Raw genomic sequence first — 17035 nt, forward strand, 5'->3', positions numbered from 1 at the left:
AAAAAAAATAACCTATTTCAAGGATCTGTCTGATTTGCCCCATTCAGAGCAAACTGCACAGCACAGATAGGGAAAGGGGCACAAACCTAATTAAAAATTCAACACATGTACAAAAAGTAAACAAATTTAAAAGGTGGGGGTAGAGGTTTTAAAGGATTTGGGCCCAAAACAGAGCAAATTTATCTGAGTAATATTAACATCCATATTGGTCAGCTTTACATCGCTGTGACCATATACCTGAGAAAAACAACTTAGAGGAAGAAAGATTTGCTTTTGGCTCACAGTTTTAGAGATTTCAGTCCACAGCCGGCTGGTTCCAAGGCAGAAACACAAGTTCAGGACAGTATGGTATAGGAGTGCTGCTCACCTCCTGGCAGGCAGGAATGAGAGAGAACGAAAGAACCAGAAAGGAAGGGGACACCAGAGACTCTCCCCAAGGTCACACCCTTAAGACCCATTCTCCTCAACTAGGTCTCACCTCCTGTCTTCATTAAGTCTCAATGCCATCAAAGTATGATCTCATCAGTGGATTGACTGATGAAGTCACAGTCGTCAATGGAAGTCAGGGTGCTTTTGATTCAATCGCCTCTCGTGGACTATTTAACCCAATCAAGTCAACAAGATCAATCATCACAACAGCAGTTTTGTTCATGCTAGGCACCAGAGACTCTCCCCAAGGTCACACCCTTAAGATCCATTCTCCTCAACTAGGTCTCACCGCCTGTCTTCATTAAGTCTCAATGCCGTCAAAGTATGATCTCATCAGCGGATTGACTGATGAAGTCACAGTCGTCAATGGAAGTCAGGGTGCTTTTGATTCAATCGCCTCTTGTGGACTATTTAACCCAATCAAGTCAACAAGATCAATCATCACAACAGCAGTTTTGTTCATGCTAAACACCTCTTGTGGACTATTTAACCCAATCAAGTCAACAAGATCAATCATCACAACAGCAGTTTTGTTCATGCTAAACAAGTGCTCTACCATGGAGCTATTATTTCTTAATATCTCTTAATAAAGAATGCCTCGACAAACTCACTGATGAGCTGTACCCTAGTTAGTTAAAGTGGCTCGTTTAGATTCCTGAGATATCCTGTAATATGTATTAGCCTCTCTTTGCTCTCTGTGCTCAGAGATTTATTTCCACGGAAGCTTTAAACTATTTTGAAACCAGGAAGTGCCTACCAGAGGACAGATGGGACCATATCTGTCACTAGAAAAGAGCAGTCCAAATTATCATAAATTGGTGCAAATCAATCTCTGATGAGATTTTTGGTAAACTGAGAAAGTCAAGTTCCTGGATCACAAAGCTAAGCACCAGACTTGGCAGTGTGGTAGCTCTAAGTTATAGCCAACCTGTCAGGCCTTGTCCAGTTCACCCCGACACCTTCAAACTGGACAGCAGCATGCACACATGAAAGACCTAGATGAGAAAACTTTCTCAACCCTCAAAGGCAAAGAAGACCAGTTGAACATTAACAGCTCAGTGTTTGGAGGGAGGATAACCAGGATACGTGGTGTATCTCTGCTTTGATTTATAAAATGTGAATAATTGTAATGTGGATTCTTGTCGTACAACTAGAACTTGTATATACTAATAAGCGTCATCCTCCAAGTTCATCCTAAGCATCTGTGTGTTCCCCACCACCACCACACCAAAAAAATCAACAACAACAACAACAACAACAACAAACAAACAAAAAATCCCAAAAGGTTACTGTTCAATTGTTTTTTAGAGCTTTGCTTTGGAATTTCCCTCAGAACTATTTGAGTAATAAAAGCTTATTGTTTAAGCCACACAGTCTATGGCACACAGTCAGGAATTGCCTAATGAGGAGGATACATTTTGTGAAATGTATCGTCAGGCACTTTGCCATTGTATGTACTTACCACAGGGTGTACTTACACAAACCTAGCTTACTGCACACCTAGGTTATACGAAATATCTGTGTTCTAGCTTATTGCTCTTGAGCTATGATAAATAAAATGGCATGAGATTAAGTGAGACACAAGAGAAAATGATGCAATCAAAACATGCAGTGAAAATGAGGTGTACGAGGCTACTGCCTGAATAACATGGCAGGCTCTTTTGTAGCAATAGAGGGAGTTCTCTCTAAAAATAATGTTAAAAGGCATAATAAGAACATAAACCAGTAACATAGTCATCTATTATTAAATACTATACATAATTGCCTATGTTAAACTCTCATGTGACTGACAGGCAATAGGGTTTTTCATATTCATATATATATATCTCTCTCTCTATATATATATATATATATATATAGAGAGAGAGATATATATATCACCATGGGCTCATGAGCGATTTGTTGTGCTGTGATCTTACAACAGCTCAGGCATCTCTAGGTGATAGGAATTTTCCAGTTCCATCATAATGTTATGGAACCACCACCGTATATATGATTTGTTGTTGACCGAAAAATTGCTGGATGGCAGGTAATGTACTTGTTAGAGCAGTCTGAACAGACTGAGACACACCCCCATCACGCTGCCATCTTCTGGAGAGCAGGAACCGAATCTGTTCTCCAGAGCCCCCAGAACTGTGACTCACACCAGTGGAGTTTCCTTAACCCGAGGGATGATACTCTGATCTCTACTTTGGAGAACTTTGACAGACGGACTCAAAAATATTCCTCAGATTTTAAATACCTAAACAACAACAATTTAGCACCACAACTAGGATTAGGACCTGATCCTCCTCTAAGAGAGCTCATTATCCTATTCACTAGTTTACTTAGACATTCCTTTCTGAAAGAGACAAAATGAGCGGAAGATAAAGGGCCATGGAGTGACAGGGGTCTTTTTGCTAGTAGCACTGTTTTTGGTTGTAGAACAGTTCTAATACTATGGGTCTTACTTGCTTCAGGAACTGTAAAAGTTCCCAGGAGCCTTTTCTCTCCATTGAGTGGCAAAGGCCAACCAATCTTACTACCTACGGTATGCTCATCAGTCGAGTGAAAGAACTCATGAATGAACTGATGGATCTCCCATTAAGTAGGTCTAGAGACACCTTCCAAATCACAATATACCTAAGTAAGAGTTTTATTATTTTCATTGGTATTCAATGTAATTTTCTATTATGTGGTCTTCAGAAAAATGTTGCATTCTTTACCCCATTTCTAATTGTTTTTGTTTTTGTTTTTTTTTTTTGAGACAGGGTCTCACTATGTAGTTGAGACTGACCTGGAACTCACTATGTAGCCCAGGCTGGTCTCAAACTCACAGCATCCTCCTGCCTCAACCTCCCAAGTACTGGGATTACAGTCATGCGCCACCATGCCCGGCATTTCTAATTGTTTTTGTTTGACCATTTTTATTCAAGTTTCTAAAAATATTCTCCTTTATTTTGTTATTTTTGTTAAAGTGATCAAAATGCAAGTGAGAACAACATAAAACAAAAACTTCAAAATTGGCCACCACAAGGCAAGATGCTGCCTTTAATTAATTGGAGGACAGTATTAGAGGACAATGTTATGCCTGCCCTGTAAGCAGTTCAGCTCATTAAGATTTTAATATGGTTCCTCTGGCTGGTGACTTCTGCCTGTTTGTGCTTCATTTAAGTTCACTCTCACTTCTTTCATAATTTTTAAATATTTTTATCTTGACATTATTGTGCATCATTTATGTCCCAGAAACAATGGTGTTCCTGTTTTGATAGAGTTGTTCTCTTAGGTTGAATATAGAGAAGCAGACAAAAATAACAACAGTGAGTTAAATGGCAGAATGAATCGCAATGTTTTGTGTTATATAAAATATAAGAGGAGACAGGAAGTGATTATTTCTGCCTTAGAGTAGGGGGCAGCTCAAGTGAGCAAAGTGGAAAGAGCAATTCCAGGCAGAGCGAAGGGCAGGTGAAAAAGCAGGAGGTGGCGTGTGCACAAGATATTCAGGGCAGGGGAAGGTCTGGAGACAGGGGTCAGGCATGGCTGTGAAGGGGCTGTGTTTCCTGTGCTGAGATGAACAGGCTGTTCTTAGTATAGGGCAATGAGAAGCCATTGAGAGTTTCAAGTGGGTAAGTGTCATGGTTTTAGAAGGAGCCCTCTAATGCAGTGTGGGTGGTTAATGGATGTGGACTGGCTCAGGTGTTGGTGGAAGAGAAGACACAATGGGGATGAGAGTTCAACAGATCTTTGAAAATGTAGGAAATGACTCCAAAGGACAGAAATATCATCCCTTGGGATATATGTCATTACCTAATTCTGCTGCAAATGCTCCTGTGTTGGACAGTGATTCAAATCTTAAAACATGGCATCAACGTTCATCCTGTAACTCTCTAATTACTTGCTAAGGAAAAAAACTCCAGACTCCAAAATTTGATTATAAGTATCATTTTAAAAATAGACATCATCTTTTTTGTGAAAGACATAATTGCCAGTGGTCGTCTTTGTTTAAAATTTAGTTAGGAATACATTTCTGTGGTGTTGGTTAACTTCAGCAAAATATGAGTACTTTTTAGTTGCTTTGTCACATGAGGAATATAGGCAGAGATGGAAGAAACCATAGCCACAAAACTGCAAATTTTAATTGTGTTCTTAGGGACATTTTCCCACCACAATGTAAAGTATTTTAATCAGATTTCTATCACTATACCAAAATATCTGAGAAAAATCAAGTTATAAAGAGAAAAAGGTCACTTTGACTCATAATTTTGGAAGTTAAAACTACACTGAGATACCATCTTAACCCAGGAAGAATGGCTATCATCAAAAAATCTAATCATAACAAATGCTGGCAAGAATATGGGGGAAAAGAAACTCTTCTCCATTGTCATTAGGAAGGTAATGTCATAAACCACTTTGGAAAAGATTTCCTGAAAGTTCTTTGACTCACCTAAAGCACTCGGCAAATAAAAAATGTTATGATAATAAAAATACTATAAATAACATTTGATCATTACCAATTTATATGACTATTTGTGCATGTATTACATAGCAGGCAGCATTGACCAACTTTTGAAAAATGTGTCAAACAGTATAACATATGAGCTTTTTGTGATAGTAGAATTGAATAAGGAGCAAAACTGATGTTGAGCCTCACAAGTGACATTTCACTAGTGGGGGCTGCAACATAATTGTCAGTATGTCACTGATGCTGATATCTCAATACTCCAGCATATTACATCTTTTTTTTTCCTAGAATGGATTCCTGGGTCATTTCTTCAGAATTGGATAATTAAGGACAGAGTAATTGATGCTCATTTTGGCTCTAATGAAATGCAAGGTAAAACAAACCTAAGGATATTCAATTAGATAAATGTAAAATCACTGTCCTAGGGACAGGGAGTTTGGGAAAATGAACATTGACCATCTTTTCACAGCCCGATACATATTGTACACCGAGCCAACTGAGAGATAATAAAATAAAAGCAGATGGGGACAAAGCTGTGACTGTATTATTGAAAAGCTGGTGATGTAGAAACTGGCTTAAATCTGTAGGAAGGTGGACCTCCCAAAGCAGAACCCACTGGACCACCTCATACCTCCTAACAGCACAGAAAGTGCAGACGCAAGCATCACACTTTCTGTGCTTCAAGTCGTTTCCAGAAAGGAGACTGCTCAAGTTGCTGGCAGAGCCACAGCTGAAAACCATTGCTTGTTTATGGCTGTTTGCGTTTTGGTTGTTGAACTCATTTATATTTTTAAAATCGCTGAAGCAAAAGCAGAAATGAGAGAGGCCTCCTGGTTTATTAGCACTGCACCTGACAAAGTTGGGGACTAAGTGTGTTTAGTTGACCACCAATTTAATCAAATGTGGGTGGATTCACAAAAAAAGAGTATTCTTAAAACTTTCTAGAGGGTTATACTCAACTCTGGAGGAACCACATTTATCAGATTGATAATACAGCAAGTACAGAAGGATAGGATCCAGATAAGAAGTTGAAACATTTGAAAAACCATCACTGAAGAGAGGACTTTTCCCCCCAAAGAGCTCCAGAAGGCAGGCAGAACCAGGACCCGGTGGAAGATAATTGTACAAAGGCAGTTTTAAGACAAAGGAAGGAAGGCCTTTCTTGTTTTCTGGGTTATTTGAGGCACAGAACATTAGCTTTGGTGAATTGAAAACATGTCTCCATCGATTTATATATTTTTAAAATTTTAGTTTTTATTAGTACATGTTTGTAGCCCACAGTGATCACACCCCTCATAGGAAAGTGGCACATGTCCATAATAAATCTTAACCCTTTTTGCATCCATTCCCCACCCCTCTCCTTGCTCCCTCCATTTCTTGGCCCCCTTTGCAACCTCCTATTATTTATTTTTTTTATTTTGCTCTGTATTTACATTTTGGATTTCTCATAGAAGATAAGTCACAAGATATTTAAGCTTCCATGTCTGATTTACTTCACTTAAGATTATTGTCTTGAGCTGCACCCATTTTCCTACAAATGGCTCAAGTGTATCCTTCTTTATGACAGAGTAGTATCCACTGCATGCAAAGACCACATTTTCTTTATCCATTTATCTGTTGAAGGACAGACATATAGGTCACTTCCAAGATTTATCCATTATGTATTGTGCTGCTATAAACATGGGTATCACCATGATATGATATCCTTATCCATTTGGGGAGAATATCTAGAAGGGGAATAGCTGGATCAAATGGAATTTCTACTTTTCATTTTTTGAAGAATATCCATTCTGATTTCCATAAAAGTTGTCCTAGATTACATAACCACCAACAGTGTAGAAGGGTTCCTTTTTCCCTACAGCCTCACCAGAATCTGTTGTTGTTTGATTTCTTGATGATACTCATTCTTTCTGGAGTAAGGTGGAATCTCAGAGCTGTTTTAATTTGTATTACACTAATGGCCAGAGATGTTGAACATTTTCATGTATTTATTGACCTCTTGTACTTCTTCTTCTGAGAATTATCTGTTTATTTCATTTGTCCATTTTTTGACTGGCTCTTTTAGTTTTGAGAACTTTAATTTTTTTTAGTTCTTTACGTATTCTAGATGTTAGGCCTCTGTCTAAGTAATAACTGGCAATTTTTCTCCCATTCCAAAGGTTGTCTCGTCACTCTGTTGGCTGTTGCCTTTACTAAAGAGGAGACTTTTAATTTGATATGATCGCATTTGTTGACTCTTGGAACTATTTCTGGAGCAAGTTAGGTTCAGCTTAGAAAGTTCTTGCCTGTGCATGTGACTTCAAGAGATTTATCTATTGTCCAGGAGCTTAAATTTCTGTTTTAACATTTATATCTTTGATCTATTTTTATTTTAGTTTAGTACATGGGGAGATACATGGGTCTAGATTCAATCTTTTGTGTGCAGATAGCCAATATTCACAGACTATTTTTCCTTCAGTATAGGTTTTTGGCTCCTCTGTCAAAGATAAGGTAGCTAAATGTGCCTGGAGTTGTGTTTGCAGCCTCTATTTTGTTCCAATGATCCATGTGTCTAGTTTTTGGGTTTTACCAATACTACACTGTTTTTATTATTGTAGCTCTGCACTATTACTTGAAATCCAGGATTGTGATGTCTCCTATTTTGCTCTTGTATCCTAGGGGTTATTTGAGGTATATTTGCTAGTCTGTATCTCTTTTGGTTCCATATGAATTTTACAATTGTTTTCTCTAGCTCTGTGAGGAATGCTATTGATATTTTTGTTGGTATTACATTAAATCTGTATATTGGATTTGGAAGTTAGCTATTGTGACAATATTGGTTCTCCCTACTCCCTGTCTGATGACCTCTTCTAGCTTTTTTTTTAAAGTACCATAATTTTCATGGTAGAGATCTTTCACTTCCTTGTTTACATCAATTCCTAAGTATTTAATTTTTCTTGATATTACTGTAAATGATATTTTTTCCTAATTGCTTTCTTAGTCTATTATTGGTGTAAAGGAATGCTATTGATTTTTGTGTGTTGACTTTGTATCCTGCTGTGCTACTGAGTTTGCTTATTAATTCTAGTAGTATTTTGGTGGAATTTTTGGAGTCTTCTATGGGAGGATAATGACATTTGCAAATAATGATTTGATTTCTTTCTTTACTATACATATTCCTTTTATTGTTTTTTTTTCCTCTTGCCTGATTGCTCTTGCCAATGTTTCAAGAACTATATTGAATAGCAGTGGTGATGGTAGACATCCTTGTTCCTGATTTTAGTCAGAAATTGTTCAGCTTTTCCCCATTTAATATGATGTTGGCCATTGTTTTTTCATAAATAGTTGTAATCAGATTAAGATAAGGCCCTTCTATATTTTCTTGGGGGGGGTAAAATCATAAATAGATGCTGGACTTTGTCACAGACTTTTTCTCTTTTTTTTCAGCTTTAATTGAGTTTATTGGTACATTTTAGGGATATAGTACAGTTACATTCATTGTTGGGATCTTGTACCTCTACATGACAAGTCTTGATTCTCATTTTTTCCCCTTATCTCTGCCCTCCCTTCACCCCCTCCTCCCCTCCCCATCTACAAACACTTTATTTTCATCTTTTCATTCTCTCACATTTTTGTCTTTTCCCTTTTTACTCTTCCCCTACCCATCCCACCTTCCCTATACTTTTAGCTCCTTTCTTCCCATTTCTAAATGTCAGTAATCTTATTAGAATCTTATGCATTGTTGCAGATTATTTACACCAGGGAAACTATTTGGTATTTACACATGTGTGACTTATTTATTTCACTTAGGAGTATATCTTCAATATGTATCCATTTTCCTATGAATGAATCTATTTTCTCGTTCTTTATGGCTGAGTAATATTCCATTTTATAGAAAAACCACAACTTCTTTATCCAGTTCCCAACGGATGGGCAAATAGGCTGTTTCCAAGATTTAGCTATTACAAACTGTGCCGCTATAAACATGGGTGCACATACTTCTCTGTGATATGATTCTTTTAGTTCTCTTGGAAAGATACCCAGCAGAGGGATGGCTCGGTCAAATGGAACCTCCAGTCCAAGCTCTTTGAGGTATCTCCATATTGATTTCCATAGTGGTTGCACTAGTCTGCACTCCCACCAACAATGGAGGAGGATTCCTTTCTCCCCACAACCCCGCCAACGTTTGTTATTGTGTGATTTCTTGATAGCAGACATTCTTTGTGGGGTGAAGTGGAATCTCAGTGTTGTTTTCACCTGCATCTCTCGAATGACCAGTGATGTGGAACATTTTTTCTAATATTTTCTTGCTGCTTTTACTTCTTTGAGAAATGTCTGTTCATTTCGGATGCTCATTTTTGAATTGGGTCTTTATATTTGGGGGGACTGACTGTTTTGAGTTCTTTATATATCCTTGATAATAGTCCTTTGTCTGAGGAACAGCTGGTAAAAATTTTTTCCCACATTGTAGATTGTCTCTTAGTTCTGCTGATGGTTTCTTTTGAAGTACAGAAGCTTTTTAGTAAGATGAGATCCCAGTTGTTGATTCTATCTGCTAGTTCCCGAGTCACAGGCTTTTTCTGGGTCAATTGAGATGATTGTGTGATTTTTGTCCTAGCTTCTGTTTATGTGATACATTTATTGATTTGTGTATGTTGAGCCTTCCTTGCATCTCTTGAATGAAGCCTACTTGGTCTTGATGTTTGATCTTCTTGATGGTTCATTGCATTCTGTTTGCCAGGACAGTGTCTTTTTGAGGGCTTTTGCATATATGCTCGTTAAAGAGACTGACATGTAGTACTCTTTTTCGGGTGGTCTTTCTCTGGTTTTGAAAACAGAATAATGCTAGCTTTCAGTAATGACTTTGGTAGTACTCCTTCCCTTTCAATTTTGTTAAAGAGTTTGAGGTGTTTTAGTATTAGATATTTCTTAAAATTCCTAAAGAATTCAGCAGTTAATCCACCAGGACCTGGTGGTAGGGTTTTTTATTTCACTGCTTGTTACTGAATTATTTGGGGTTTGTATATTTTTCTTGATCTAGTTTTGTTAATTTAAGTATATCCAGGAACCTATCCATTTCTTCTGAATTCATCATTTTATTAGAGTATATCTCAAAGTAGTTACTAACAATCTTCTGGGTTTAAGTGGTGTCTTATGATTTTGCTTTTTGGGGGGGTATTGGGGATCAAATTCTAGACCTTGTGCTTGCTAGGCAGGTGGCAGAAACACTGAGCTAAATCCCTGACCCTGCAATTTTCATTTCTTTTTTTTTCCTCAGTGAGTTTCTTGGTACATTTTAGGGACACAGTACAGTTACATTCATTATTGGGATCTTGTACCTTTACATGACAGGTCTTGGTTCTCATTTTTTCCCCTTGTCCCTGCCCTCCCTTCATCCCCTCATCCCCTCCGCACATTTACAAACACTTTATGTCCATTTTCTCATATTTTTCCTCTTATTTCTTTTCCTCTATCCTTCCCACTTCCCCTACACCTTTAGCCCCTTTCTTCCTATTTCACATGGTCAATTATATCATTAGGATCTTATGTACTATTATAGTTTTCACACCAGAGAAACTATTCGGTATTTACACATGTGTGACTTCTTTATTTCACTTAGGAATATATCCTCAATTCATATTTCATTTCTAATTGCATTGATTTGTGTCTTTAATTTTTTGGTAAGTTTGGCTAGGATTTTCCTATTTTATTTATTCTTTGAAAGAAGCAGCTATTTGATTCATTGATTCTTTTCCCTTTTTAAAGTCTCCATTTCATTAATTTCTGCTCTGATCTTTACAATTTCCTTCCTTGTACTATCTTTGGATTTGGCTCTCTTTTTTCCTGTGATCTTGAGGTGCATCACTCCTTCATTCTGATATGTTCTACTGGTATTGTTGTTTGATTCTGGCAACTGTCTAATTTCTTCCTTGATCCACTGAATACCACTCAAGATATTTTGTTTAATTTCCATGTGTTTGTATAATTTCTGTGGTCTCTTTTGCCATTGATTTCTAGTTTCATTGCACTATGACCCAACAACATGAGTGGGATAATTTTGATTTTTTTACATTTACTAAATCATGCTTTATGCACTAGCATGTGGTCTATTTTGAAGAAGGACTCATGTAATGTATATAATGATGAAGAATGTATATTCTGATGATGTGGGTGGAACACTCTAGATCTCTATTGAGTCAGTTTGTTTGAAGGTTTGGTTCAATTCTGATTTTTTTTTTCTGAGTTTCTTGCCTAGTTTATCTATCTGTTTGTGACAGTGTGGTATGAGGTCCCTCACTATAACCATGTTAGTGTTTATCTCTTCTTTTATGACAAGTAATTTTTTTATGAAGTTGAGTGTGCTGGTATTTGGCACACATATGTTTATAATTGTTATTTCTTCTTTTTGAATTGTTCCGTTAACTGATATATAATGCCTTTCTTTCTCTCTTCCAATTAGTTTTGGCTTGAAGTCCACTTTGCCCTAAATTAGGGTAGCTACTTTCACTTTTTTCTGGGTTTTATCCCATGAAATAATATTTTCCATCCCTTGATTTTTAATCTGTAAATTCCTTTCTGAATTAAATATGATTTTCATTTACAGCATGTCATTCAGTTTTGTTTCTATATCCATTAACAATCTGTATTTTTTTATTGTGGAATCAAGACCACTGATATTAAGCATTATTACCAAAAGATACTGACTTATTCCTATCATTGCATTCTTTTCATGCTGATCCCCCCCCCACACACACATACACTTTTGTTTAACTGCTTACCTTGCCTGGTGCATTCATTCTATTAGCCCTTTTGGCATTGTTGTCTTCCTTGTCTCTTTCTAGGACATCCCTGAGAATCCTTTGGAACACTGTTTTTTTAGTCATGAATTTTTTAAGGTGCTTTTCGTCCCCATCAATTTTTTTGTGCAAGTCAATTTTGAAAGATAGTTTTGCATGACATGTCAGTCTGGGTTAGATGTTTTTTCAAGCCCTTTTAGGGCTTGAAATACTTCACTCCAAGCTCTTTTGGCCTTTAAGTTTTGTGTTGAGAAGTTTCATCTTTATAAACTACAGCTTTAAAAATTCTATCCTGGTGAACTTTGGGGATTTTGACTATGATGTTATGGAGAGGATCATTTTAGATCGTGGTTATTTGGGGTTCTATATGCCTCATTTATTTGTATGTTTAAGATGTTCCCTGTATTTGAAAATTTTTCTGCTGTTATTTTTGCAAACATGTCTTTTATGCTATTTGTCCCATCTTCTTATTTTTCACTAATTCTAATTAATCCTTTCTTGGGTCATCTGGCAGCTGTTGGATCCATTTTTTCATGATCTCTTATTGTTTTTAAGGTGTCTCTCATTAACTGATCACTGACAATAGCCTTGTCTTCTAGTTTTGCCACTCTGTCCTCACACTGGCCACTTCTGCTACCCATACTTTTGATAGAATTTTTAATCTCCTAAACTTCTGCTTTGTATCTTTCTATGAACTCTAATTCTTTTTTATGCTGGTCATTCAACACACACACACACACACACACACACACTCGCGTGCGCGCACGCACACACACACCTAAGCAGGGAATGGGATATAAATATGATAGTTATGATCGTGTTGCCCCTGTCTAAAAGTACTGAGTGGCTTCCCTGCCTCATGCACAACAGGTTCCTTCCCATCTTTGGAAAGTGCCAGTTCTTCCCAGGAGGTCTTCCTTCTTTTCCACACTAAGACAGAAGAATCTTTTTATTCTCATTAGCCCAGAGCCTAGCACAGTGACTGGCACATAGTGTGAACTCAATATAGATCTACTGAAAGGATGAGAGAAAAGAGAGAATTAAGGAAAAGGGAGGGAAAGGGGGATGTGGACTGTCCCTAAATCTGGAAAGGTTTAAACAGAAGTTATAAAGGACCATTGTAAAGGAAAATGGTTGAAGATATTCTTGGACCATATGGGAATATTGATCTGCGTGAAGTTTTTCCACAAATATTTATTCAACACATACTGTATTCTAGGTGCCACATGTGATGGACAAGGGATGCAGTACCTTTCAATTTTAAGAACTGGTATTTGAATGGATTACATCCATATAATACCACAAGACAGAAAAAGTATGAAAAAAGAGAATATATGGCCTACTGGACCAGGTTTCCTTCCTAAATTATAGCCATAGCTAACTTTAATAAACACATATTATTGATCTTGAGTTTTGGATTTAATTCATAGCCATAGCTATGAATGCAGAATGAAGGAGAACTAAGTTAATATCTTGTAGATAGCAATCATGAGAACTGAGAAAAGGAGCCAGTCTAGTGATTCAGACTATCAATTCTTAGTAACTATTAAGCATACAATGAACTAGATCCCAACTGAGTTTCTTTCCACTTCCAGAGTCCAAAGATGTAAGGACAGGGATGGGAACAGTCTGAATTCCTTTTTTCTAGGATTTTGTTAGCCATAAAATATTTCATTTATAACCAATGGCTTTTTTTTTCATGTCAGATGAGCAATGTGCCAAAATTGTTTGAAGGGGGCAAATCTCATGCATTTGGCATGAATATCCAATTATCACACCCATAAACTAAAGGATCGATTGATTGCTTTTAAATGTGTAGGTTTAATATTCTAAAACTGTGTACTAGCAATGAAAGAATAAAGTGAGACTTCCAGCTTCTTGTGTCCTGAGAGCAGGCTGAGGGACCATCAAGGAATAGATGGATCATGAAGAAATGGAACAGAGATGATTTGGGGCTTAAAGATGAGCCCATTGCTATTATTTAATGTCTCTGTGCAGTTTACTATTTATTATTTTCTGGCTGACCTGATCAGAGTTGCTTGGGAGATTTGTCTGTTACTATGAAATACACATCTGCTATGGTGTACCTTGGAACACGCTGCTTAGGGATGACTGTCTGAAAAGCAGCTTGGAGGCAGATTAGCGCCATAATTCATGGCCTCTGCCATGGAGTCCACATTTGCAGTCACCATTTTCTCTGTCCACCTTGTCACACCTACAGCTCATGGTCTTGTCGTCTTCTGGGGATTGACAAGAGTTCTTGTGCATGGGAAGAGTTTGTTATATCTTAAGGACTGTCAAATGCAACCAGTTTACAAAAAAAGCAGAAAAAGCAACAACATGGAGACAGAAACTAAATATACAATTGGAAGGGGAGATAGTTAAAGGGGCAAAATTTTGAAGGAAGCAACAAGAGTGAAACAAATACTCCTATTTATCTGAAAAGTCATTTTAACACAGTTCCAGAAGCCTGCTAAATAATGGCCAGGATTCTCTAACTTGAAAACTTTGTAAATTTCCTACTGTTTATATCTGTTTCTCTTAACCAATGTCATATAGTAAAATAATTTAAGAAAATGTTACTGTTCAGCTGTCAGAAATGAGCCACTAGGAATACAAATTTAAACTATAGTGGTTTCATTGTACCAACAATTTTTGAATTTCTATTGATTTTTATTTGATTAGTATATTTAAGAGCCACATTATATGAATGTAGTTTTATGGATGCCTATGTAATAGAATAATCATGATATGGATAAAATACTCATGATTCCAAAATATTCTTAATGGTCAAATACAGTAATATCTCAGTTCATGAATGCTTCTGTTTGTGAACAACTCGGTTCTCAAACAGCAGTGTTTGGCAAAATTTTGCTTCTCTTACCAAGCTCTGTACTGACTGACAAACAAGACAATGGCAATCCTCCCCATACACACACAAAAAAAAGGTGCCCATCTTCCCCAGAAGCATGGAATGAATTAAGTTCATGAAAGAAGGCACAACTGTACATGGAAGCAGTTTTTATCAAGGCACAATTCTGAACAAACATTGAAAATTTGCTGTCGAATTCCTCATGAAGGCACAGGAAGTAGACTTCTATGGTCATCAGAATCTTAAGATTTACTGCCTCACTCTACTAGTTTTGAAACTAAGTGACCTAAATCTGAAGATATGTGATATTAAGCAGGCACTTGAGGATAATTAATTTGGTTCTTTGCATTTGAAGAGTGAGAATATGTGTCACCATGTGTCCCTCGCCCAGCTTCAATAGTCTGCTTTCAGCTATCCGTCTATCATTTGCTATACAAATTATTTTGAGGCAAAACACATATATTATTTTATTTCATCTGTGTATGAGTATACAATTTTAACTATTATTCCCATTATTACTTCCTATGACTGAATTATTTATCAGTTATCAAAGGTACATATTTCTCAAAAATGTTTTTGAATGAAAGAATGAATAAAAGACTAATGTTTATTGAGAATTCACTATGTGTCACTTGTGCCAATAGTCTTGCATGCACTTTCTTGCTCAATTCTTAGAACAACCTGTACAGGAAAAACAAACTTTGTTTCTCTACACTCTCATTCAACACCACTTCACTTCTGGCCACCAAATGTTGGGAGTTTTTTCCACACCAAGCAGCTTTTTGTGGCTACTAAATTGTATCCAACAATTTAACTCAATTCTGACACTTTCTACTACTGAGTATGCAAAGTCTGCTCAATGTTTCTGTCAGGACCCATTGATAGCTTCTTGCCAACATTAGCCCCAAATCATCAACTTGCCAACTATGTGCAGGGTCTTTCCCCAGGAAATCTTCTTCTTGGCCACGTAGAATATCTGCCTGTTTTCCTGGCAGACAGAACGATTCTTGTGGACATTGTGTTGGAATCTGGAGCAATGTGCCTAGATTCAGCCCATCTCTGCATTGCCTCAGAACTCCCTTGTCCACTAGTTTTGTGGACCCAGGTATTCACCTCAAGGGAATGCACCAGAAAGTTCAGTTAGCTCTATCCCTTTTCGAAGCTAGAAAGTGGTTCTTCTGATGAGTATCACCCTAAAATTCCTAGAGTGGTTTCCAAAAAGGCCTCATCCCGTATAAGCATTCAGATTTCCTTGCCTATCTATCTGACCACATGCGTAGGTGAATTAGTCAGCTTTTTGTGGCTATAACAAATAACTGAGAAAATCAACTTACTTGGTCAAAAGAGTTATTTTGGCTTGGTTGTGGAGGTTTTGGCTTATGACTGGTTTGCTCTGTTGCTTTAGGTCCATGGCAGCACATTATGGCAGGAGCACATTGCACAGCAAAGCTTTTCATCTTATGGCCAGGAAGTGAATAACAGAAGGGCATAAGGCTGGGGTCCCACTATTCCTTTCATTGACATGCTCTCAATGACCCCAAGACTTCCCCTTAGATCCCACCTCTTAAAGGTTCCACTCTCGGTAGCACCAGGAGCTGTGGACCAAGTGTTTAATATATGGGCTTTTACGGACATTCCAAATCCAAACTACAGCTCTAGTCCATTCACTAATGCCCATGAGTAAGTGAAAATTCAAGCATGGGTGTTTTTGTCATTGCTCAATTCTTCCATTAATGCTAGGAAAATAGTCCACAGTTAAGCCCATCGAGACATTTTCCCCTTCTCCTCTTCCTCCTTCTTCTTTTACCATACTCTTTCCATTCTCTGGTCTTAAAGTAGTAGCTTTCCAGACAGGATGCACTATTTATCTTGGAACTCTCATCTGTAAATCAAGCAACTCTTTGCTGATTGATTGGGAGCTGGCAATGACACTGTAGTCGTGGTGGGTGTTGAATGGTTCCAGAACAGTTCTAGAGGAAAGGAGACTACTTTTCCCTGGATACAGTGATGCCTCCTTGCATTTCCCTGGTTGCTTCATCCTGTATAAATCATTTCCATTTAATTACAGAACTCTTCTGAGTGTTGCCTTCCTTATTAGAGGGTTTCTCTAACATCTGTGACAAGAGTATCTCTTATTTGTTACCCAAGACATTTTTTTTTTGACAATAAGTTGGTCCAACTTTATTATAAACTGTTACAAAAGACATAAAAACCAGTATCTTTGGTTTTAAGGTCTTTAGAAATCTGAGTTATGTCTTACTACAGAAGAAAATAAATTAGTTCAAATTACAGTATAAAACAAATGTTTACAAATGAAAAGTGTATCATTAAAAGTTTGTAAGTGGTTTCTTCTTACTTCACAACTATTAACAGTGCTTTAAAAAATTCCATTTACCACTTTGGGATTGAATGAGAAAACCCATACTTAGTCTAACATTAATGATCACAGTAGAATACTCTGGCAGTGACCTTCAGAAGATGCTCTGTTGCTAGATGAAAACATTTTGTATTTTTTCT

General features: G+C 37.2%; 1 protein-coding gene and 1 pseudogene across 2 annotated transcripts in view; both read right to left on the reverse strand.

Annotated features, from left to right (window-relative positions):
- The window catches only part of Nmu (neuromedin U), a 186461-nt gene that overhangs the window by 55220 nt on the left and 114206 nt on the right, over positions 1-17035 (reverse strand). The gene's annotated exons all lie outside the window — the stretch shown is intronic.
- On the reverse strand, positions 13347-13440 carry LOC117284269 (annotated as a pseudogene).

Source organism: Fukomys damarensis, unplaced genomic scaffold (genome assembly GCF_012274545.1).
Source record: "Fukomys damarensis isolate Sample0158 unplaced genomic scaffold, DMR_v1.0_HiC HiC_scaffold_35, whole genome shotgun sequence".
NCBI lineage: Eukaryota > Metazoa > Chordata > Mammalia > Rodentia > Bathyergidae > Fukomys > Fukomys damarensis.